Consider the following 25,345-nt stretch of genomic DNA (forward strand, 5'->3'; position numbering starts at 1 on the left):
CATCCTTCCATTTGCCTGGCAAGTCCCTTGTCACACCAAAGAGCCAGCGTAGCTGTCAATTTCCCTTGACTTTTCTGGACTGAGTTCTCTCCTCTGCCCCAGAGCATCTTGGGTACAGTACCTGCAGAGGACCAATGATGTCTCTTTGGGGGATGGGGGGCAGTCTCCGGGAGCAGCCCTGGAGCCAAGCAGCTATGCTGAGTGCTCTCTGGAAAATGGCCAGTGACACGTGAAGAATCTGGGAACCAGGCTGCCACAACTACAGCCTCCGTGAACCTGGGGGACGCTCTGCCTTTTGATTTCCTGCTACCTAAACAGAGATCACCACTGGATTCCTGGAGCTGCTGGGAGGGTTCAAGAAGGTTCTACACAAACATACTTGGAATAGGGCTAGCTAGACTCTAGTGAGAGCTAGTATCAATAGGGGTTGTGTTGTTTGGGGCAGGAGTTGGGAGAAGAAAAATCCACAGAAGAGTGGGAATCTGAAAGAGAGGTGAACTCCAAGTCCTCTCGACCGGCATTGTTAGATATGGTCTAGCTTCAGTGTCGTTTCTGAAAGACTTGTGTCAGAGGTGTGAGGAAGCCATTTTCTCATGAATTCCCTTGAAATGTCGTGGGGTGGGGTGTAGTGAGGAGCTGCGTTCCCACCGCCTGCCCAGCTCCCGGCCGCCTGACTAGCTTATGCCCCGAAATAACAACACACAAACTGTATTCATTTAAATACTGCCTGGCCCGTTAGTTTCAGCCTCTTATTGTCTAATTCTCACATCTTGATTAACCCATTTCTAATAATCTGTGTAGCACCACAAAGTGGTGCCTTACCGGGAAGATTCTAGCATACGTCCATCTTGGGCCAGAGCTTCATCGCGTCTGTCTCACTGAGGAGACGCATGGCATCTGCTTGAGGCATCTGACTCACTTCCTTCTTCCTGTTCTGTCTACTCCACCCACCTATGTTCTAACCTATCAGGCCAAGCAGTTTATTAATTAACCAATGAAATCAGATAGATAGAAGACACACCTACAGTGGGGGAATCAGTTATGCTTTTCCCAGTCTCTCCTCCTCCTCCCTGGGACTACTCGCTGCCCCCATCTGCAATGGAAGGGGCCTAGTAGGATTGGGCTTGGAAACACGATGCCTGGGCTGGAACTCCTGCTCTGCCGTCTGTCATGTTAAGTGACCTTGTGTTAGAAGTGTCACCTAGGTCTTGATTTCTGTGCTATCGAAAGGTGAATGGCTACTGCCCTATCTTTGTGGGTAAGGCAGGTGCAGGCAGGGGCTCCATGTCATAACTCAGGCTATAACCCAGGTTATTTCTGCTCTGCCCTGGTTCTATTGTTAGCAAGGTGTCTGGATAAGTTACCGATCTTTCTGTGTCTCGGTGTCCTCTTCTGAAAGTCAGGCGACAGTAGCCCTACCCTGCTGAAGTGTATCAGCCTCGAGTTCATATGACCTTCAGCCACCTGAGGCATCACTAAACAGCATGGGGAGAGGCCAGGCAAAATGAGGTCATGCTGGGTAGGCCCCACTCCAGCATGTCTGCTGTGCTTGTGAGAAGAAATTAGGACACCGTACACAGATGGAAGACCCTGCAAAGACTTGAGGGAAAGATAACTACAGGCCAGAGAGTGACCTCAGAAGAAACACATCCTGCTAAAACCTTGTATTTGCACTTCTAGCACTGTGAGAAAAACCAATTTCCATTGTTCAAGCATCTGTCCATGACTTTTTGTTACGGACTGACATGCTACTGACTAACCAGGTGATAAGCGGCGTAGCCATACACACCTGTCTGCCGGCTCATCTTCGGAAGGGGCCTGGTGCACATAGGTGTCAGTACAGGGCACTGCACCAGAATGAACTTGATTTTCAGTTCTGTTCAGATGCAGTGCCACCCACAACCCTTTTCCTTCTCTTCTTTCTTTTCAAAAAGCCCTCTAGAAGCCAGGTGTGGTAGTGCACACCTGTAATTCCAGCACTCGGGAGATGGGGGCAGAAAGATAACTCAAAGCCATCCTTGCTACCTGGTAAGTTCAACGTCAACCTGAGCTATAGGAGACCCCCTCTCAAAAAGCAAAAACAACGAAACGCCTCTTATCCATTCTGTCCCTAACAGTCTCCTTTGTTCCACATCCACAACACACAGCAAAGATCACTTCCTATCCTCAATTCACTTCCGGTTCATGCACTGCTGGTTCCTGATGCTTTAGGGATCGGGAACTGCGTTCTTAGGCAGTAGTCTCCGCATCTTACCGGTCAAAAAGGGAGTGTATCCATGGAGCTAAGAGTCTGCCCACTTCCTCACTAGTTGGTTTCCCAACAGCATTGTCTGTACTGTGGCAGGCACCACAGACTCCTAAGTCGCTTGGTTGAAGAAATAGGAGTACGTAAAAGTCGGGTACCTAATCCTGACTGAGCCATTCACAAAGTAACTGAGCCTTGATTTTCTAATAAAGCGGGATCATGATTCCTGCACCATGGGGCTGTCTGGAAGATCAGAGGGTAACATTCAGGTGTGCAGTGTTCCCAGCCAGGCCACATGGCTTGGCTTCTCCTGAGCCTTTGCGCTCTTGCCAATGAAATAAAGATCTTCTTTATAAGTCACAAAGGGGATTAGAGAGTTGACATAGAAAATGCCAGCATGGTATCCAGGTCTTAAGAAAACACAAGTGGGGGTGGCTTTTATTTAGCCACTTCACAATTCCTGCAAGATATCAAAACATGACTTTCAAGGAGCTAAAGACACGTTTTTTTTTACAAAGTATAAAATGAATACATGTCAATGTGTTATTGATCCCTGAAAATAACAAGGGAACAAGTTCAAGGGAAATTCTTGTTAAATAATATTTGAAGTGTTTATATAAGAAGAAGGAAATGGAATATTAAAATTAGATTGCTAGATTAGGCACAAAACTGGTTCACATTGTGCCATACGTGACGGCAGCACAACGGACGTTTTTCTTCCGAGCGGGAAGTCATCCCCATTTCTGCAGGATGAAAATCTGTGCGCTAAGGTGGGATACTCAGTTCTGGGCTCCACTCGGCACTAAGATGGACGACAGTAAATTCTCTTACAGACACTGAAAGGATACTCAGTAAATGTGTCAGACTTCTCCTGAAAACCCTTGTCAGCACATACAGCTGTTGCTCGTCCCTGAGGAAGAGCAGTAAGGCATGCAGTCCTATTCTTGCTTATTTCCAAGTGGCGGCAGCATCCCCCCCTCCCCAAAGTAATTTAAGAGAAATTTGCTGATCCTCTCAAGGTAACCCCCAGGAAGGTAGGACCGGACCTTGTCCTCTAAGTTCTTACTCTCTACGATCTTTAGGGGAAGGGAAAAGAAGGGAAGCGACTTTACGAGTAAAGGGTTGGTTTTACTCTGTGTCCTGGCCCACTTTGTATTGCTGTAAGAGAATGCCTGAGGCTGGTAAAAGAGGTTTATTTGCCCCTTCATCATGGTGATTGGTGGCTCTCCATAGCTTAGCAATGACTCCTTGGTGTCTTCAAATCCTGGCAGAGCTGCATCCCCCACCATCTAATTGCCTTCTTCCCCTAGACCCCACCTCTTAAAGCATTCACATGTCAACGCTCTGGGGACCAAGCTTCTAGGATAGGGGGAGCCTTTTGGAGATACATAATATACACACCATAGTAATGTGAATGGGGAGTTGGCCATTCACCCCTCACCCCTACATTTTACCCCTACTCCTCACTCCTCCTCCTCCCACCACTGCCAGGGAAGATGCGAGAGAAAGTGGAAGATGGAAGAGTCAGGTACAAAAGGGACCAAGATGAGAGTGAGAAGCAGAACATTAATTAGGGGTGGGACAAGGCCACCTAGGAATCTGTGACCAGCCACGTCTGCCCACTGAACCGTGCTGTCACCGTTTTATAGATGACAGATTAATGAACTTGTTCCAAGTCCCACAGGTAGTAAGGAAAGAGCTGGGACAGAGCTGAGTGTGTTCTATTTCTCCACACCAGCAGCCTCCCCACCCCACCCCCAGCCCCCCACCCTGCTTTTTGCTTTGCAGGGACAAAGGCTCTGCACTCGCTCATGGGCACTTATGTATTAATTTGAACCAGCCGTCTTGCATCTGCAGTATTTCGATTTCCAGACTTAAGACGTTTGAAATGGAATGAAAGGTGCTGACCTGGATAAAGGAACTGCTGGCTCCTGCAGCAAAGGCGGGGAATGCTGCCTGGGGCATGGAGCTTCTGAAATCTCCACGCCCCCAAAGAGACAGGCCGAAGCTACTTAACAACCAACAAGCGCAGAGAGGCCAGCGCAGGTAGAGAACGCGTCTGTTTTATCACCCAGATGGCGGTTCCTCTTACAAGACAGTTAGCTTTTATGAGAGAATGTTGGCCTCCAGGCCCAGAGATGGTGGTAACAGGATCTCCTGAAATACTTCAACCTACAAAATTGGATGTGGTTTAATTGCCTGAGAAGTTATGTCAAGGCTCCCGTTGGTCTTTGTAGAGCCTGAGATCTTTGGTGGTGCTGCAGGGTTCAGGGGAAAACAAGCACATGTGAAGAGCATTTATTAGTGAAATCTCTGACACAAGCAGCCTGGAAGAAAAGCATGCCCCTTTCACGTGGCATCTGAGTAATTCCTAGTCAGAAGTGACACGCTGCCGTCCTCCATTTGATGCTAGCTTTGTTCATCTTCTGAGTCCCTGACTTTCCAAGTGAGTCTGGCTTATTGCCACCGCTCCTGTCTCCTCCCTCCACCAGCTCACACAGCCTCCTGGGCCACAAGACTCGTCTCCCTTCCCTGGTTTTATAAGATTCCTGAGCTTCGGTTTAACTTCACCCTCTTGGCCTCCCTGGGTCCACAGAAGGGGGCAGCCTGGTGATTGTCTCTTCTGGACACTGAAGAGATAGTCATCGGTGTTTCCTTTGCTTCGCGTCAGGCACTGGGAAGACAGCCGTGAACCAAAGGACCCCAGTTTCCTATCCGCAGGAGCCTCTTTTGTAGCACACAGCCTGCTCTTCCCCTGCAGTCATGTTGCTGAGAAGCCACCATCCTGGAGAGCCTGCTACATGCCAGGTGCGGGTGTGGTACTGGGGAAGTGGAAGTGGGCATCTAAGAGACACAGAGAGGAAATGCGGCCAAACCCGTGCTTTTGTCCGGAGCCCATTCCCACAATAGCTAGTAAAAAAGAAGTGAATCTAGTCACACCGGCAGAGCCCCCGTAGCCCGGTCACCACTTAAAGCACGGCTCAGTGCTGTGACAGTGGCTAGTACATTTCAGCTGGAGTTCTGGAAGGGCGTTCAAACTAGAGCAGTCCCGGAAGGGACGATAGGGTGGGTGGGTGGCACTGGCTTAGCAGTCAGGGACATTTCTCATGCAGTGGCCTTTGAGCAAAGACTTGAAGGAGGCAGGATCAGGGGAGGCACGCATGCTCAGCTTCCGAGGGGTCAGCACCAGCCTTGGTGTCCTTCTTCACAGATGGCTTTTGGAATGGGTAAGGACATTTCCGTGGTCTTGTCTTACGTATGAAGACTTTAGAAGCAAAGGAATCCAGCTGAGATAGCTAGCATAGAGTCCAGACTCTCCCGTAGTGGAATCCCTGAGCTGTTTCACAATGCTATCGTCTCAGGAGGCCAAAGCTCTTGATGACTCAGGACTTCGGCCTCCTTTTCCACCTGCCCTCTATGTGTACATGGTATCCTGGGGGAAGCACCTAGCCCCCGGAGTTCTGATGTTCACTTATGTGTGACCCTCAGGTCTGTGGTAGCTATGTGAGACTTTAAGTAAACACCTGAAGCTCTCTGTCCTTCCTCCCTGTCATCTGCAAAATGGGGAGAATTCCAGACCCCACTCATGTATTTAAGACGAGCTAGAAGGGAGCAGTCCCCACACACAGGGAAAGCCATGTTCCTAACAACACACCGCGTTCTCTGTCACTCTGCCTTCAGTAACTGAACCAATGAGGATATGGCACATTGGCCTGTGTCCTCTAAAAGAGGCAGACTGAAATACACGCTTGAGGTTCCCATCAACGTGACCTTGTTTGGAAATCAGGTCTTTGCAAGTGCAGTCGTGTGAAGATAAAGAACTGTTCAGTTCAGGTAGCATCTACTGCTGCCCCTAACCAGAAAAGAAACACGGGAAAAGGCCAGATGCAGAACGGTGCAGTCCTGAGCCAAGGACCAGTGAAGATTCATGCAAATCCTCCAGAGGAGGAGTGAGAAGGAGGTATGGGGCAGGTCCCTCAGGGAGCCTCAGAACGAAAGCCACCCTCTCAACATATGGCTTCACCCAAACATTGGGAGACATGTTTCTGATGTCCTAGACCACCAGCTATGAAACCGAGTCGCAGTGGCTCCAGGACATAGGCAGTGACACAGAATAGCCTTCTGAAGAGTTGGACGTCCTCTGGGCCGAGATCAGCATGCCGGCGTGAGCTCTTCACAGTCTTCGTGTCTTTCAGGATCTGCTGGTGCCTGTGGTTTGGAGTCTAGGGTCAGAGAACAGCCCTCAGGGCTGCTTTCAGACAGAGGGAGGAAGCTGAAGGAGTCCCTGACTGAACCCTAAATGAAAGCTGCTTCAGTATGTGGCTGCAGCCCTTCAGCTTCCAAGGGAGTCATTTTGGAACCCCAGCCCAAAGCCCACGGGGTCCCAAAGGGTTCCTGATTTAGGCAGAGTAAGATTTCACCAGCCTGTCTGGACATCACGCCTACATTTTTGAAGCCACCTGGCTAACTGCGGATGGAGGCAGAAATGCTATCTGTCACTGAAGCCCAGATTGTAACACATGAGGGACAAAAAAAAACGTCCTAACTGTCTGGGCAGAATTCAATCCAGCATGCCTGAGGGCTGACTCAAGATGGAGCACATTCCATAAAGCCCTGCAATCTCCAAGCTCACAGTATAAAATTTAGGACAGGCAAAATGAGAGCACACAGGCCGATGCAGCGTGGTTTCCCTGCGGATATTTCTAACGACAGCATCCCGCAGTGAGCGGGAGCGAACGGAAGCTTGACTCTTTGGGCTGTCAAAAGCAGTGGCTTTGGAGGCTTACAGATGTGGGGGTCAAGTCTGGCTCATTGACGCTCTGTGACTCTGGCTGCTTTCCTTCATAAAACGGGACAAGATCCCGACGTCCTGTGCTCTGAATGTGCTTGTAAAGGACCGAGCTGAGTGCGTGACTCATTCTGACTGAATCACGCAGAGCGAGAGCCTCCGTAGCAATACAGCTTCCTTACCATCAGGCTCCTCACTACTGCTCAGAGTCACGAGCCCTGGGTACTCTAAATACTTCTCTTTATAACATCTTTTGCCATAGGAAGATGGCCACACACACACACACACACACGTATATGTATATGTATATGTATATAAATCTAACTAATGCTGAGATATCCCCTAAATTTAGGGAAATGCAGCCCTGCAAAATGGCTAGGGACATGGCCTCCAGGGCCTGCATTCCGCTTCTACCCCTGCCACCAGCTTTAAGTCCTAGAGCTGGTTGGACACCCTTCCCATTAATAAACAGCTACCACGATCACACCGTTCCGTGTTCTCCTGATCGGGGGCATGATGATACTGAAGAGGATGATGGTGTCCTCCTCGTATACTCTTCGTTAGATGAGGCATGTAAGGCGCATGGAAGAGAGTCTGGTATGCAGTCTGTGCTCAGTTAATGTTAATGGGTAACTTTCATCCTTTGGTTTAATTCTACCACGTCTCTCCCTGTATCTGTGTTTAGCCTCAATAAACTGCACCTTATCCTGCCCAAGGATCCAGCTAATCATGAAGCATCACTCTGGAGCGGGAACAGGCTCCACTGGGTGTGCAACCAAGGCTCTGTTCTTGCTCAGGGACCTCACTCTTGGTGAATGCTCTCCAGTGTCCATTCTAAAAGTCTCATGACTTTTTGTGAGCAGAAGCCCCATAACTTCGTGATACCCTGGGCCCTGGCAGTTTATAGGGCCAGGCTTCCCAAACACTGCTGGCTTCATGTGTGAGCAGGGCCAGGCAGGGCCACACTCTCCAGGCCCAGACTCCTTCATCCCTGTCTTCCATGCCACCCAGCAGGGGGTAAACTTGAGACTCCTGAGTTAAGGCTGCATCCTTCCATCCTTTCTGTCCCGCACCTCTTCCAGTTCCCCTTCCTCTCCAACTCTCTAGGCTTCTGCTTGGTATCTGAGTCCACGACCGTGTGGCCCACTCTATAGCCAATGGCCTGGCTGTGGCTAGGGACTCACCACTTCCTTAAGGTCATCTCTCCATTTTCCCGTGGGCAGTGGTAGAACAGCAGCCTGGTTGACTTGCAAGGATGAAAATGTGTACCGTTTTCTATGGAATGAAAGTCCATAAAGACTGTAGAGTATCAATTCCAGTTTTGTGAGCCTAGGACGGGTCAGAGTGGGGATTGGCACTGTGTTCCTGAGAGAGGATACCTAACTGAGACTTCCAAGGGCATCTATGACCATGCGCCCAACTAGGGGATTTGCCCCCCTGCCACTTTCCTGAGGAAAGTCATTGTCACCCTTCTCTTTTCTCTTAGAAAAATAATGGAGCGGTTTGGTTGTTAGCAATCATTGTGGTTGCCAGGGATGTTTTGGTCCTTCGTATGATAATCTCTAGGAGAAACGCAGTAGCCTCACAGTGAAGTGAGGCAGCGTGTACCTTAGGATGCCCAGAAAGCAATAATGCGTCTGCACTGGAGACCTACCTCCCTGAGAACAGAAACCAGAACCAGGCAGGCAGTGCTGCAGCAGTGGCTGGTGATCCATAGGCTTTTCTCCAAAGCAGCACCTGGGACAGACCAGCTCTGCAATTCCTGAGACTCGGGGATCTCTGAGGCCAGAGCTAAGCCAAGACCATGTCAATGTAGAGAGAGGTATGGCCTGGAGCATTTCTTCAAGCTGCCTTCTTGAAGGGGAGCCAGCTTCTTGCAGTAATATTGAGAGTTCGAGACTCCTAAGGAGGGGCACTGGTATAAACCTTCTCCACCTGGCATCAAGCAGCCCAGCACTTGCCTGGGAGGCCTGCCCTTGAAGCACACCCTTGGCTAGATCTTTTGATCTTAACAGGGTCAAAGTTCCCTCCAAGTTACCCCTTTAAGGAAGGGGAATGGAAGTTCACCCTGAGGGTAACAACTCACAAAAGGACAAAAGGATCCAGGTTCGGCTCCTGCCACCTCTTATCTGTTCTATGGACTCAGAGGGTTGGGAATAGGGCTGGTTTATTTGTGGTTAGAGACAGTCTGTGAAGGCCAGCACATTGGCCACTGTGAGCCTTGGAGACAGGAAGGCCTGCCTTTGGGAAGTCTTCTCAACCATGGCAGAACTAGAAAGCCAGCTGTTCTAAGTGCACCACACCCTGGGATGTGAAACTGGTACTTGGTCCAGAAAGAGGCTGTGGTCGGATGGGCAGGGCATCCCCGAGGCTCAGCAGCTCAGGAACATGCTTAGACTTCACCCTATAGAACCAAAGGGGAGAAGGGGAGAAACTCAACTCCACTTAGGTACTCAAGTGGTGGCAAGAAGAGGCCATAAGGACCCTTCCTGAGCCTTTCCTTTGCCACCCACTCCCTGGTTGAGCATGTGCCAGCCTACTTCTCCCTCCTACTCTGGTTCCTCATTCCTAACTGTTCTGCAGCAGCATCCTAAGGGAACATCCAGTGCTAGTTTTTTGATGATTTGACTTTACGGTGTCCTGAGCTGTAGATAGCATGCAGGGAATAAGGAAGCTGTGGAGCGCTGACTGGTGATTTCCCCCGAGAGTCTGGGGCCTTGGGGAAGCACAGGCGATAGGCAGCTTGGGCCTACATGTCAGCTGTCAGCAGAGAGCTTGCCAGAATTACGGAGAGGAGGCACGATGAGCTCATTAGACTGGCCCGTGTAAATCGGTGTCTTTCACAGCTGAGTGTCCCAGGGAATGGAGGGTTGAATGGGAAACCCTGTGTGTGAAGGCCAGCCTGATAGCAAGATGAGGCTATTGGAGGATATTTAATGACACGGAAAAATGTTGCATGAAAAGGTGAAAAAAGCAGTTACATAAGGCAGCATATGTGAAATGATCCTCTTATGGTGGAGAAAAAAAATATCCCCTCTAAAAGCGGGCATGTACAAGCGAGTGTGTGAGCACACACGCCCCAAACCCTTTTCCTTAACAAAGCCACTACCCACAGACCTGTTGAGAGTCCAGTCCTCATGCAGCCATGGTTCAATTTACACACATCTATGGAGGCTTCAGTGTCGGTGTTGAGGACTTCAGAGCTACTTAATTGTAAAGCAGAAAATAAAGTTATATTTGAAATGCACTTGGAACCACATCAATCACCCGTATAAAAAGTGAAGAGGATCTTGAAGAGGCACCGATCTCTGGCTTTCTTGTGCCGGTTTCTTACCCCGCACAGATGATTGAACGGATGTGATAAAGCTGACCCAAGCACTACCAACCCGTGGCTTGGCCTGTTGCCTGTGCAAGAAAGGTCTGAGCTATCGCATTTCTCCCTGGTGGATCTGGACTGAGAAATTAACCAAGAGGGAGGAGCTGTCGATGGGTGAGTGGAAGGATGATTAAAGACAGACCGCTCTAGCCAAGCAAAGGCCACGAGGAGTCACAGATGATGCACATTGTGAGGAAGGGGAGGTATTAAAATGACTGAGCAGAAGACCTGGGAGAGCAGAGTTCAAAGGTTTAGGAAAGGCTCTCCCCACCTGAGGAAAAGAGGAACTAAAGGAACACTGGGGGAAAATACGAGCGTGGCGACACTGGATCATGTTGGGGTCACTTAGCAAGCTGGGACCATGATGGAGTGCAAGCGGCTTGTTTAGGAAGTGATCCCAGGAAACTCCAGATATGGAAGTGGCTGGGAGGAAGGAGCAGCCAACAAATAGCACATTAATGAGCCAGCTACAGAAGTGAGCAAGTGAAACTCCACCCAGCGGAAATTTCCGCGTCTCCGTTTCAGAGTGATGCCCCAGCCTAAGGGTCACGGGTGCAGACACTCCTGAGAGTCACTGGTTGAGGATTGCACCTGTAGCAATGGATTCCCTGACATGAGAAACCTGTGCTTGTGGGAAGAACTGCCTGCCAGGGCTCTAGGGACAAGTTCCCCAGAAACAGAGATACAGACCCTGTGAGCTGGGGTGATGACCCTAGGCTGGGGATGAAGCCCACTGAACAGTCTCTGGGGTAGAAACAAGGCATCCAGATAAGCCCAGACCACAGAAAGAGGCTTCCCTGCAGCCTGAGAGATGGTGAGAGGAGCCAGTCTCTGAGCTCTCTCAGCATTATTTGGCTGTTTTTGAATTCCCAGAGCTTCCTTCTTCTTTGGCTTCATTAGAGAAAGCCTCAGGGGTCTGAGCTAACTGGAAAGAACCTGACTGAACACCAGTGGGTAGCGGAAAGGAAGGGAAGAGGAAGGAGTCTCACTCTTTTCCAAAAATGTGGGTCGCCTCAGCCTCCCACAGACTGTCCTACATTACAGAAGCTTTAGAAGCCCGAGAAGATTAAGAATTCTTGGGTGGATTCTTAAATTATGCCAAGTGTGGATTACTTATGTTCCTTCATCCCTTCCTTAATTCCCAGTGATGTGCTGAGAAATTCTGGAGCTGTCCCCCAGTTGGGGATTGAGAAGCCCTAAAAAGCTCCCATGCCTGTTCACTATCAACTGCCCACTACAGCACTGGGGGTTGGACATCACCATGTCAACTCAAGCCAGGTGCTACTTAATAGACACCACAGGACCTTAGATTCTAGGGCAGGCTTGTGTTTAAGAGAATTAAAAAAAACAAAAAAACAAAACAACAACAACAACAAAAAACTCCACAGGGACTCTCGGCTTGGGTCTTGTGATATGAGGGCATATTCACCAGAAGCGGGGAAATGGGCTGTAGAGGAATGAGAAGCGTTGAAGCAGGAAGCATGGTGAAGCAAAGGCTCTGAACTGAGCCAGATGGAGTGGTACACACGTGTCCCAGCACTCAGGAAGTAGAGGCAAAAGGATCAGGAATTCAAGACCAGCTTTGGCTACATAGCAAGTCTGATACCATCTGGGTCTATACTAGACCCTACCTCAAAAAAAATGAACAAATAAACAACAACAACAAAACCATCGTGTCAGGAAAGAGTCAGGTAGTTTCATGGTTGCAGACATCAAAGACCAAATAGGGGATGCGAGCAGTGGAGACCCCACTCCCACACCATCAAAGGCTTGGCGTGTTGGGTGGGTTTGAACTTCACAGAAAATTGGGAATCTCAGAAGGTTGCTCATGTAGCTCTTAGAGGTCAGCTGGCAGCAGTTCCGAGAGAGAAAGCATCCATCAGAGAGCTTTTCCACTGCGGGACCAAGGGGGATGCAGGGCACTGAGCCAAGACCATAACAAGTCTCTTTTCTGTCTTCACTCAGCACTCTGTGTCGTGCTATAGGGATACAAAAAGTAATCACATGTTACTAGCTATGGCCTTAGCTCACTGAGGAGGCCATGCCAGAGGAACAATCCTGAAATGTCCAAGATCCAAGAATCCCTGTGAGGAGAACCACTCTTGACAGTACAGAGCTGTAGGCTGAGCAGGTGTGAGAAGGGAAGGCCTTGGCCTGGAATCATGATAGCCTGGGGAACAGAAGGAAGAGTTTGAATCAGTGGCTCAAAATACCTCAGATAAACATTATCAAGGGAAGAAAACAATTATTTAGACTCCTTGTTTTAGAGGTATCAGTCTGCCGTCACTTTGGCGTCTGTTTCTGGTCCTATGGTTGGTGTGGGAGGTCCTTCTGTCTATGTGTTGCTTTTATTGGTTGATGAATAAAGAACTGATTTGAGCCTATGGCAAGGGCAGAACAGAACTAGGTGGGGAAAGCTAGGCTGTGTGCTGGGAGAAAGAGGGTGGAGTCAGAGAGAAGTCATGGAGCTGCCAGATTCAGACATGCTGAAACTTTGCCAGTAAGTCACTGCAATACACAGATTAATAGAAATAGGTTAAATTAATATGTAAGAGTTAGCCAATAAGAATCTAGAGCTAGTGGGCCAAGCCGTGATTTAATTAATACAGTTTCTGTGTGACTATTTTGGGTCTCAGCTAGCTGGGCAGCCGGAAACCAACAAGCAGCCTCCCACTACATATGGTGAGACATAGGATCATGCCAAGAAGCATGGATGTGGCAGAGTAGACTACACCTTATGGTGGTGGAAAGGAGAAGGGATCGGGGAAAAGGGAGGGATAAGCTACAGTCTCCAAAGGTACTCCCAGTACCCACTTACTTCAACTAAGTCTCACCTCATAAATCTCCATCACTTCCCAATAATCCATCAAATTACAAACCCATTAATCCACAGATAAATGTAGAGATTTTGTGATCCATCCAATCACTTCCCCAAAGCCCCACCTGTGAGCCACACTGGGGACCAAACCTTCCATTCATGAGCTTTTGGTGGACATTTTTTATTCACCCCATAATAGTAGCCAAGGTTGGATTGACTGAACAAAGATCCTGGGCATTGTGGTGTAAGGTCAGGCAGGACACTGACGGAGTTGCAGGGGGATCCACATTGAGGACGTGCAAGTTGCTTTTTGCTGTAGGAAATCTTATAGACAGTAGCCTTTAAGTTAACCACCCACTGGGGCGTGGACTCTGATGCCAGTTATGCCTATGTAGAGCATGTGTCCAGCCTCTTTTCCAGCTGCAGGATTCGGTTGCTGTTCTCCGTTCCAGCAGAGGATATTGATTTGTGAGTCTATCCCTAGATAAATAACCATCTATTATTCTCATTTGTGAGCTAGTGTGGGATTTTTTTAAGTGTTCTTCTTCAGCTTTTCTTGCCACTGTAACTAAATATTCAACAAAAGCATCTTAAAGAATAAAGGGTTTCTTTTGGCTCATCTTCCAGAGGAATGGAGCCCATCACAGCAGAGAGAGCCTGGCAGTGAGGCCGCTTGGCCTGTGCCGCCAACCAGGAAGCAGAGAAAGTGGACGCTGGTGCTCAGCTGGCTTTCTCCTCCTCTTCTTATTCAGTCTGGGTTCCAGCCTGCGGGACAGTGACCTAGATGTTGTGGGCAGGTCTTTCCACTTCGGGTGTACCTCTCTGTAAATCCCTGCAAGAAGACACACCGGAAGGAGTACCTCACTAAGGCCTGAATGTTTCTTAATCCAAACAAGCTGAAAATAGAGATTTTGTCATCATAAGAAGCAAGCCTATCTTCCACCAAGGACTCTGGGCAGCCCTGACGAAGCCTTCCGCACTGTTTTCTGTACTAAAGTTGACCAACAACCAAAGTTATTGGTGGTACCTTGGCCACCTGGCCTCAGCACCCTAGAAAGAATTGATATGCATTTCTTAGCACTAACCACCAATGGGGACTTTACGATCCCAGTTGGAGGCCTGGCCCTCAGGGTGGTAAGAGCTGAGTCTGGGAGCTCACACCTCCTCTTTACATGACTCTCAGACCCTGACACATCCTTAGTGTCCTGCATTGTCTCTTCCCCCCACGAAAATTTCAACAATGGCTTCCTGGGCAGGAAACGAGTCTTCTCCTGTCTTTCCCACAGAAGAGTCTCACGAGATGCCATGATGGCTAAGAATAATGCTAATGTCACTTAAAGACACGCATGCTGAGTCACTCATTTCCCCAGAGCTGAAGAGATTTGTGCAAAGAGAAGCAACTTGCCTGAGGCATACAATGAAAAAGGGAGACTTGAAGTTAGACCCAGGAGTTCTGGCTATAGCATCCCTTCTCCCAAGAGGCTTTGCACCATGAAAACAGCAGAATATCACATGAGAGCTTTCAAATCTGTGGCGGGAGGGACCTAGAGAGAGAAACAGACAGACAGAGAGAGACCGTGCCCTTGTCTGCCGTTCTCAGCATCAATCCTCTGGTATCTCAGTGCTGATGGCTCAGCATCTTAGCGCACTTAATTTCAGTCTAGATTAAAGGCAAGCATCTTTCAATGTAGGACAAACTCCTCAGTGCAAGCCAAGTGCCTCATTCATCCTGTACTCAATCAGGGAAACAGCTATCTGCTACAATGCCGGAAGCAAAACTGGGGCGTGGGATTTCCTAAGACAAGCATCATGTAGCAGATTTTACAACATTCCATTGCCTCCTCAGTCAGTGCTATCTTCTGCCTGGCCTCTCAGCATGTGCTGAATTCTTCTCTTCTGCCTACTACAGAATCCTTCAGGATCCAGTTCAGGCGGTCACTGACTATCCCATAAACATGGTTTTTGCCTACTTTGGCTGAAATTTGAGTACCTAGCACTTCACACCCGTAACATCTATTGTTCTGATGGCCAGAGTCTGCTAGCTTGTTGGGTTCTTCGTTGTTAGGTCAATGACTTGAGTAGGGTGCTGAACTGCTTCTCTGCCATCCCAGAGACTAATAATATCTGGTTCCTGATAGGCTTTAAGAAATGTTTATTAGGTAGACTATAGAGACCATGTGTGCATTGTAATGTCCTCTACATGGGATGGCCTGCCTGTCGTTATGTACATGTATGCATATGCACCCTCTGTTTATCCCCCACTGCACCCTCATTTCTCTGGGCTTACTTTTAATCTCCATCTTTCTGCAGTACAAATCACACTCCTGCTGTCATTAACTCAAGTAACCACTTCCAGGCCCTCCCACTCTGTATGCCTGTGGATGATGCCTGTGTACCATGCCTGTGGACCATACCTGTGGACCATGCCTATTGACCATGCCTGTGGACCATGTCTATGGACGATGCCTGTGGACCATGCCTGTGGACGATGCCTGTGGACCATGCCTGTGGACGATGCCTGTGGACCATGCCTGTGGGTGATGCCTGTGGACGATGCCTGTATACCATGCCTGTGGACAATGTCTATGGACCATGCTTGTGGACGATGCCTATGGACCATGCCTGTGGGTGATGCCTGTGCATGATGTCTGTGGATGATGTCTATGGACCATGCCTGTGAACCATGCCTATGGACCATGTCTGAGGGAGATGCCTATGGACCATGCCTGTGGATGATGCCTATGGACCATGCCTGTGGACCATGCCTATGGACCATGTCTGAGGGAGATGCCTATGGACCATGCCTGTGGATGATGCCTGTGGACGATGTCTGGTGGATGATGCCTATGGGCCATGCCTGTGGACCATGCCTATGGACCATGTCTATAGACCACACATATGGACCACACATATAGACTACAACTATGGATCATACCTGTGGATCATACTTAAATGCCATGCCTATGGAGCATGGCATTTTGCTTCTTTAGGATGCTCGAGCTACTCTTTTCCAACATTTCTCTTCTCAACTAGGTTGTCAGCCTTACGGAGACAGAAACCTTATGGCTCCCAGTAGGTGCCCAATCATGGTTTGCTTAACAAAGGAGCAAACAAAATGAATCTAAACAGGTGCAGTTTAGAGTTCCCTAAGGAACTCAGAAAGACAGGACTTCTGTTTGCAGCCAAACTCTGAGATGGTCACCCAGAAAGAGTGATGGTGGAAGGGTCAAGGACAGACACGTTAAGAGGACATTCACTTCAGATGCCAGCTCTGCTCCTGCATAAGCCTGAGAGCAGAAGCCTCATTAGCTTTGTAACCCTGGTACTTCCCTTGCCCCACTCCATCCCTGCCTTGTTCCTGTTATCTAGTTACGTAGCACAGACCTCTTTATGAGGCAACAGAAACCTGACATACCCAGAAACAAACTTTATCTCTACCACATGAAAAATTCTACTCTCAAAACTCGACACAGAATATTTCTTTTGTGACAAGATAAGGGTACAGAATTCCCAACAACAAGCAAGCGAGCACTTCCACAGAAGGTTCTCCATCGGACCCCAGGTCTGCTCTCTTTATAAAAGATTTATTTATCTGTATGTGTGTCTGTGTGTATGCATGCTACTACAGCAACATATGTGCATGCTGAAGAGGCCAGAATAGGGCATCAGATTCTCTGGAGCTGGCGTTACAGGCAGTTGTGAGCCTCCTGATGTGGATACCGGGAACTAAACATGGGCCCTCTGCAAGAGCACCAGCCCTCTCCCTAGCCCCAGGTTTGCTTTTATCCCCCTCAGTGATGACACTACAGGGAGAGGTTGAGTTTTGAGTTCTCAGTCCCCAGCACCCATTTCTAATGATGCTATGCCTAGGCAATGCATGTGGGAAGAGATGGGGTTGGAGGCACACACCCTCTAGGAATCTAGGAATCAACTGCCCAACATCTATCTGAACTCATCTGTTTTGGGTTTACATGAAAGCATTATTACATGATCGATTAAATCACTGATCATTGGTGAACAACATAAGCATCCATCCTTCCCCCTTCCCTGGGGGAGAGAGTAGGGGCATGGGTGTGACTGAAAAGCCCCAATATTCCCATCTAATCCCGCTTCAGTCTGTCCTGGATCCAGTCCTGTCCTGAAGCTACTTGGAGGCTGCTAGCCACCAGCCTTCTCATTAGCACACAGGACACTCGCTCCTCACTTCAGACATCCTTAGGAATTATGTGCCAGGAGACTGGGACCGTGTTTAAATATATAAACACCTTGTTATAAATCACAGGATGACAACTCACTAAGCAAAAAGCTGGAAGTGCCTCGAATAGTAAAACCACAGGCTAGGCAGGAGCAAAGCAAGGCGAGCGGCCGAATCTCTTGGTTTCTCTCTTCTCCAAATCCTTCACGTCATTTTCTCAGAATAGCTTACTTCATGCAGCAGGAGCCAAAGCTGCCTAGAATCCTTGCACTCAGATTCATATACCTCCTCAGCCAGGGCCTTTGCTTGCTTTGGTGGACGTCCTGGAGAAAGACTGTACTTGACTTGGTTCAGGTCACCTGACCATGACCAGGACCAATCACTGGGACCAATGACTGAAGAGTCTTTTGTACTTGGGCCTGGGGTCCACTATTAGAAAGGGATGGGTATAGCAGAGATCATGGCCTTAGGAGAGTTCTTAGGGCTGACTCAGTTAAGAGGCCACCAGAATTTGCTGTTATTCCATTCCTCAAAACCCAGAACTCTGAGAAGTGGTGTGAACTTTCAGTAGCATCCTTGGCTGGTGTCTTCAGGTAACGTCCTTCAAGTCCAAAGTCCCTCTAGTCATCTAGAGACCCTCCTTGTGCTTGAGCATAGGTTCTCAACCTGTGGGTCCCTACTCCTAGGGTTGCAAAGCACCTACTTGCATTACACTTTATAACAGTAGCAAAATTACAGGTATGAAGGAGCAATGAAAATAATTTCATGTTTGGTGGTCACCACAACATGAAGAACTGTATTAAAGGGTCCCAGAATTAGTAAGGTTGAGAACCACTGCTCTAGTGACCCCCAAAGGGCCACTGACAAATGAGGCATGGGACCAGAAGTGCCTTCCCAACCTGGATCCCACTGGTGATTTTCAATCAGGGGAAAAATTGCCCAGGAAACATATGCCGATGTCTCAGAATACCTTTGTGTGCTCCCCTGGGAGGTGGGGCAGGGTGTGCTGCTGGCATCTGGTGGGTGGAGACCAGAAACACTGCTAAACATTCTACCATGCACAGGGCAGCTTCCCCTCCCCCCCAAAAAATTTGCCCAGTTCAAATGGTCCATTATGCCTAAGTCAAGGAGGCCAGCTTTCTAGGAAATGCTGATGATGCTCCTCTTGGTTAATTTCATGCATCACTTAACCGGATCACAGAACCAGAATCTGGCCACTTGTTTTCTGATGTGTCTGTACCTGCAACTCTGGACAAGATGAAGATTTGATTGATAAATGAGGCAAAGCACTTTGCCCTTCCAGTATGGGTGGGCCTCGTCCAATGTGAACAAAAGACTAAGAGGGAGCACTTCCAGCTGCCTGCCGAGCTGGGAGACGGAGGTCTTTTTCTGGGTTTGCAGCCTGCCTGTGCTCGCTAGCCTGCACACCATTGGCTCTCAGCCTTCAGACTTGGACTGCAGTTCCACTAGCTATCCCCCGGGGCTCTAGCTTGCCAAATGCAGATTCATAATTGTATCAGCCAATTTCCTATAATCTCCTTCCCTCTCCCTTTATATATGTATATTGTTATATACATATGGATACATACATATGTATATGCACATATGTATTTTCTTCGGTTCCTCTGGAGAACCCCGAGCAATACAATGCAGAGAGACGTTTCCTGAGAAGATGGGTTCCTAGCACCCATTCCTCTGCCTCATGGTGCCTTCAGTGTGCAAAGACTTCCCTAGGCTCCCCATGTTTGAGCACCATCTTCCACCAATTTTACCTTTCAAGACAGGGTGTTGATTCCCCCAGAGGGCAAAAGGGGTCCTGGATCCTGTGAAGTTCTGTGGATCCCTCTACTCCTAGAATAGCTGTTCTGAAGAACTCAGGCAGCAAAGGAGTCTAGGAAGGAAGCTGGGAATGGAAGCTGAGATGAAGAGAAACTCTGACAGGCTGTCAGAGTGGTCCAGAAAGACATGGTCTGCTGTAGACATTGTTAACAACACTCTAGTGCTCCATGCACTGGGGATTGTTTGTTGATTTGTTTGTTTTAAGATTCAACAGTGTCTTTTTTATTGTTTTTATTGAGCTATATATTTTTCTCTGCTCCCCTCCCCTTCTATCCTCTCCCATGGTTCCCATGTTCCCAATTTACTCAGGAGATCTTGTCTTTTTCTACTTCCCATGTAGATTAGATCCATGTATGTCTCTCTTAGGGTCCTCATTGTTGTCTAGGTTCTCTGGGATTGTGATTTGTAGACTGGTTTTTCTTTGCTTTATGTCTAAAAGTCACTTATGAGTGAGTACATATTATATTTCTCTTTCTGGGTCTGGGTTACCTCACTCAATATGATGTTTGCTAGGTCAATCCATTTGCCCACAAATTTCAAGATGTCATTATTTTTTTCTGCTGTGTAGTACTCCTTTGTGTAAATGTACCACATTTTCCTTATCTATTCTTCAGTCAAGGGACATTTAGATTGTTTCCAGGTTCTGGCTATGACAAACAAAGCTGCTATGAACATAGTTGAGCACATATTGTTTTGGTATGATTGAGCATCCTTCGGGTATATACCCAAAAGTGGTATTTCTGGGTCTTGAGGTAAGTTGTTTTCTAATTTTCTCAGAAGTCACCATACTGATATCCAAAGTAACTGTACCAGGTTTCACTCCCACCAGCAATGAAGGAGTGTTCCCTTTACCCCACACTTCTCCAGCATAAGCTATCATCGGTGTTTTTGATCTTGGCCATTCTGACAGGTGTAAGATGGAATCACAGAGTTGTTTTGATTTGCATTTCTCTGATGGATAAGGATGTTGAGTATTTCCTTAAGTGTCTTTCAGTCATTTTAGATTCATCTGTTGAGAGTTCTCTGTTTAGGTCTGTGCTCCATTTTTTAATTGAATTATTTGTTCTTTTGATGACCAATTTCTTGAGTTCTTTGTATATTTTGGAGACCAGCCCTCTGTCCAATGTGGGGTTGGTGAAGCTCTTTTCCCATTCTGTAGGCTGCTGTTTTGTCTTGGATTCAACAGTGTCTTCTTTCCTGTTTTTGCTTTTAATTGTGGTGCCTGGGATTAAACCTAGGACTTTGGTGTACCAGGCAAGCATTCTACCATTAAGCTCTAGCCCAACACTTTTAAATATACAGACAAGGTTTCAATCAAGTTGCCCAACTGTAGCCCATGTTGACCTTGAGCCTGCAATTTCCTACCCCAGCTTCCTAGGTGGCTGTGACAGGGCTCAGTGGCAACAGGGTCTTGAAGAGAGATTTAGATTACACAGCTGTGACTCCTCTTCTTTCTTTGTGCCATCATGTGATCAGGGTATTTGTGGATTGATTGGCTGAGAAAAATAAAGCCCCTGCCCCACAGAGGACCTAGGACCACATGAACTCTGGATTTGCAAGATGTCTGGTTCAGCCCACAGACTAGCGGCTTGCTAGACGTTTCCTTCTCATGGACGCAAAGGCTGAGACATCCAGGATGAGGCGCTGACAGATTCGCCGTCTTCTCAGTATGCTCTCACAGAACAGTAAGACAGTGTCCCGGGTCCTCTTCACAAGGGCACACCAGTCCCATTCTGAAGGCCCTTATGACCTGAGTGACTCCCAACACCACCACATTTGGGGGTAGACGTCAACATATCCATCTAGGGAGGCTATAGAACATTCAGTCCACAGGAACACTTAGGTGACACTACGGCCACTGGCTAGGGACCACACTCTGAAAAGCACCGTTCACATAGCAGTGCTCAGCCCTGGCTACATGTTAGCACCCTACATTGTATTTGATGCGACTTGAGGTGATTTGACTCTTCAAAAAACCTTTCTATACTTTCCTATAGCATCTGGCAGGGAACTGTCCCCAGAGACAGGGGACAACACTCATGCTGTCCCAGTCAGAAGATCATGCAGGTACAGCGGTGTGCCTCTCTGGGAGCTTCGACATTCTCTCGGCCTTGCTTTACCTTACCTCAGCCATTTGACACCTTCCCGGCATCCCTCATGCCAATCCTCATGGCCAGTGTCCAGTCTAAGGCTGACAGAGAGGGGAGATCTTCCACTCATTGTCTCGCCCAATCTCTGTGTGTCCGCCTCAGCCATGACCTCTGGATTCCCCCACACAATGAACTCTGGCCTGACCTGGGGCCTGCTACCTTCCTATCTCCCCCTGACCTGGGTGGTGTCACCTGCTTGGGACTGCCTCAGAATGTTTCCTGGGCCCAGCCCACAAGGCTGGCCTTCTGCGGTAATGCCCTAAGCTTTCATTTAAAACACCAGTAAGTCATTGCAAGGTAAAACCTCACATTTAAATTTCAGAGAGGGAACCTCCTTACCCTTTGATGTACATAACCCGAACAGATCATCAAAGGCTGTAGCGCTTACCTCAGCACACAGCTCCTGCAAAGAGGAAACTGTTCCACCTCCATCATGCCTAATTAGAGCCTGCTCTGGGCTGAGAGCGCCTTAGAACTGCCCCACCCCCAACTCCGCTAGCCTCAGACCCTGGCTGCCCAGCTGCACCCCACCTGACCTGGTTTCCCTGCTTCCCACCCCCATTTACAGGGCTTCTTCACTGAGGTGACTCAGCCATGACTCTTGGGAGACACAAGGCCCACCCTCAGGTGCCTCCAGCAAAAGGGCAGGGGTGTGAGTTTGTTCTTTTCTTTGTTTATGTTTCTAACAACGTCCAGTGTTCAATGGGGACTTTTTTTTTTTTTACTGCCAAGAACACCTCCCGGCCCAGGTTGTCGTCAGCATCAGCACCAGTCAGAGCAAGCCAGGCTGTGATGCTGGAGGAATGACAGGTCCAAGTCCCCGAGAGCCTGACAAAGGCTTTCATCTTACTTAGACTGCACATTAGAGGTATAATACCTTCAAATTATGACTTCCTGAGTCCTGTGTCATTCCCGGAAAACAGAGGAGTGGAGAAGGCTTGCTTTCGCTCTCTGTATCTCTCTTTATCTTTGTATATGTGTGTATGTGGGGTGTGTATGTGTGTGTGTGTGTGTGTGTGTGTGTGTGTGTATGTATGTATATGGGGGTGGACATTTACATGGGCTTGGGGGTACATGCTGTGTGTACTCAGAAGCCACAGGAGAACATACAATCCTGAATCCTGCCTTATTCCTCTGCACCGTATTCCTTGAGACAGGGTCTCTCCCTGAGCCTGGAGCTAGGCAGCAAGGCCCGAAGATCTCTTTTCTCCATCCCCAGCAGAGAAGGGGTTCCAGGTACACATGTGGCCACACACAGCTTTTTTTCTGAGTGCTGGGGTTCCAGTGTAAGCCCTTATGCTTGTGCAGTATCAGTGAGAGTCCCTGGGGAGAAACGCCTTTCATTGGGCCCTCTGCAAGGCTGGTGATGTCAGTGATGTGGGGACGTTGGAACGTTGTATGTCCAGAGCCTAATTTCACTGTACCTTGGGACATCATTAGCCCACTTAATAGCCATTCTTCGCCCACCTCCGTGTCTGACCTAACATTTTTTTGACTGAAAGGTAAAACTCTTTGGACTGTCTTAACATAACAGCCCACTAGCGGCAGCTGAGAATTACCTGTTACTATAAAACTTCATAAAGGTGGTGGTGTGGGGTGGAGTTAGCGCAGAGTTATGACTCAGTAGGTTAAAAGTACAAGTTGCTCTTCCAAAGGACCTGAGTTCTGTTCCCAGTAGTGATGCTTGGAGCTTACAACCACCTGTGATTCACCTTCAGGGGACCTGATGCCTGATTCTCACCTCCACAGGCACCCACAGATAAACACACACACACACACACACACACACACACAGAGAGAGAGAGAGAGAGAGAGAGAGAGAGAGAGAGAGAGAGAGAGAGAGAGATTAAAAAGAAAACAAAAAACACTTAAACAAGCTGATAACACTTCAGAGCATGAAATTTAGGGTAACGTAAATCTGTATTTCGGGCCATGGTCACTCATATTTGGCTCCAGAATAAACTATCTCTTATCCCTTCTGGGGCCAGAGATGTGTTTTTGCACTGGCAGCAGCAAGTGTTCTACTCCACAGAATCACACGCCCGGCCCCTTCTGGCTCTGAACTGCGCCAACCACAGACACCTGTCATTTGTGACCTTGACCTTAATGAGGGGCACAGCCCTCATCTAACTTTCAAAAGAAAGGATGTAAAACCTGTTCTTTCACTCAGAAACTGAGAATTGATGAGATTAGCAGCCTGGTGATCTGTGTTATCTCTTGGGCTAGGACACATCAAACTCCTAACACGAAGACCAAAGGTGGCTAATAGCCCAAATGACCTTTATGCTTTCTGGTGTCTGACACCAGGCCAGATCCTATCTTAGGCCCTTAAGCTAGTACAGGTAGCCTGCTCTAGAACCCATCTTCTTGGAAGAAATTGCTTGTACTTTGAGTTTCATTGTTGCCTACTTGTGCACTGGGATTATATCACCCAAGGAAATGTTTTTTTCCAAATGTGCTGGCAATAAACCACCTGGCATCAGACTCCCGAAGTTTGGCCCCGTTTGACTAAGTCAGACTAAAGGGGGTTCTCATTCTCATCTCTTCACCGCTTGTTTCCCTGTCTGCTGTGACACCTGCCAGGACACCTGCCGGGACCCCCACACCCAGGTCCTTTTCTAATGTCGAGCCTCCGCTATCTTATGATCAAACCTCATTTTTAGATCTTCAATTTAGCAACATACTGCCTTTCGTTAGAGTCGAAATGTGTTTTCCCTCAAATATGTGTAAACCCTAATGTGGAGGACCTCAGACCGCACCTTCGGAATGAGGGAAGCAAGTAATATCAGGAATTCAGGCGAGGGCAGGCTGGAATGGGGTGGGCCATCCACCGGTGTGAGTGGTCCCCTCATAAGGGGAAAGAAAATGTGGGCGCCAAGACTAAAACATGCAAGAAGATTCAAGCAGCTATTGGAGAGGAGTCTACAAGCCAAGGAAAGCCAAGGACTGACGAAGCTGGTGGGAGGGGCGTGGAGCCACCTTGCAGCTTTCAGAAGGCACCGACCCTGCTCACACATGGCTTCTAATTGTCTAGTCTTTACAGCCACGAAATAGTAAAACGTGTGTTGTTTCCAGCAACCAAGCCTGTGATATGTCACACGGCAATCCCAAGAAGTGAATGCATCCTTCATCACCATGGCAACTGCCTCTCAAAACATTGCTCCAAGCCGGGCGGTGGTGGCACATGCCTTTAATCCCAGCACTCGGGAGGCAGAGGCAGACGGATCTCTGTGAGTTCGAGGCCAGCCTGGTCTACAAGAGCTAGTTCCAGGACAAGCTCCAAAGCCACAGAGAAACTCTGTCTCAAAAAACCAAAAAAAAAAAAAAACAAAAAACAAACAAACAAACAAACAAAAAAAACATTACTCCAGTTCCACCGTACCCTTTGTCTGGTCTAGGGACTTCCAAACAAGTTCTTGCTTTAAGGACTATGCTGCTCCCTTTACTGGAGTGACTCTCCTGTGCGTGCTCGTGGCTCTTTACTGAATGACATGCTCCTACAGGGTAAGAAGCTTCGAAGAACACAGTCTTCAGTGACCCTGTCTCTGGGAAATGATATACTTTGGCCCTATAAAAAGCCACCCCTTAAATCTCAACACATATTCACTAAAGAAAAACCTGCTGTGACTACCTCCCAGAGGAGGAGCCCAGGTGGAGCCCCATGAATCAATTCAGCTCAGACAGCCCACCACACTGCTTCCCTCCAGAAATGACTGCTCAGAACTGGAAACTTTACAACCTGTCTGTCAGGGGAGTTCCTGGTCTCTGCACTCTGCAAAGAGAAACCAGTAACAAACATCTCTGTTCACTTAGAAAACGCAGAAGCCTCCAGAGTCTGCCAAGTTCCTTAAGGAACTTGCAAAAGGAGGCCGGGACTGAAGACAAAGGAGCAGGTCAAGATAAAGAGATGGGGCATCAGAGAAAGGCAGACTA

This window comes from Arvicola amphibius, chromosome 1, assembly GCF_903992535.2.
Source record: "Arvicola amphibius chromosome 1, mArvAmp1.2, whole genome shotgun sequence".
Lineage (NCBI taxonomy): Eukaryota > Metazoa > Chordata > Mammalia > Rodentia > Cricetidae > Arvicola > Arvicola amphibius.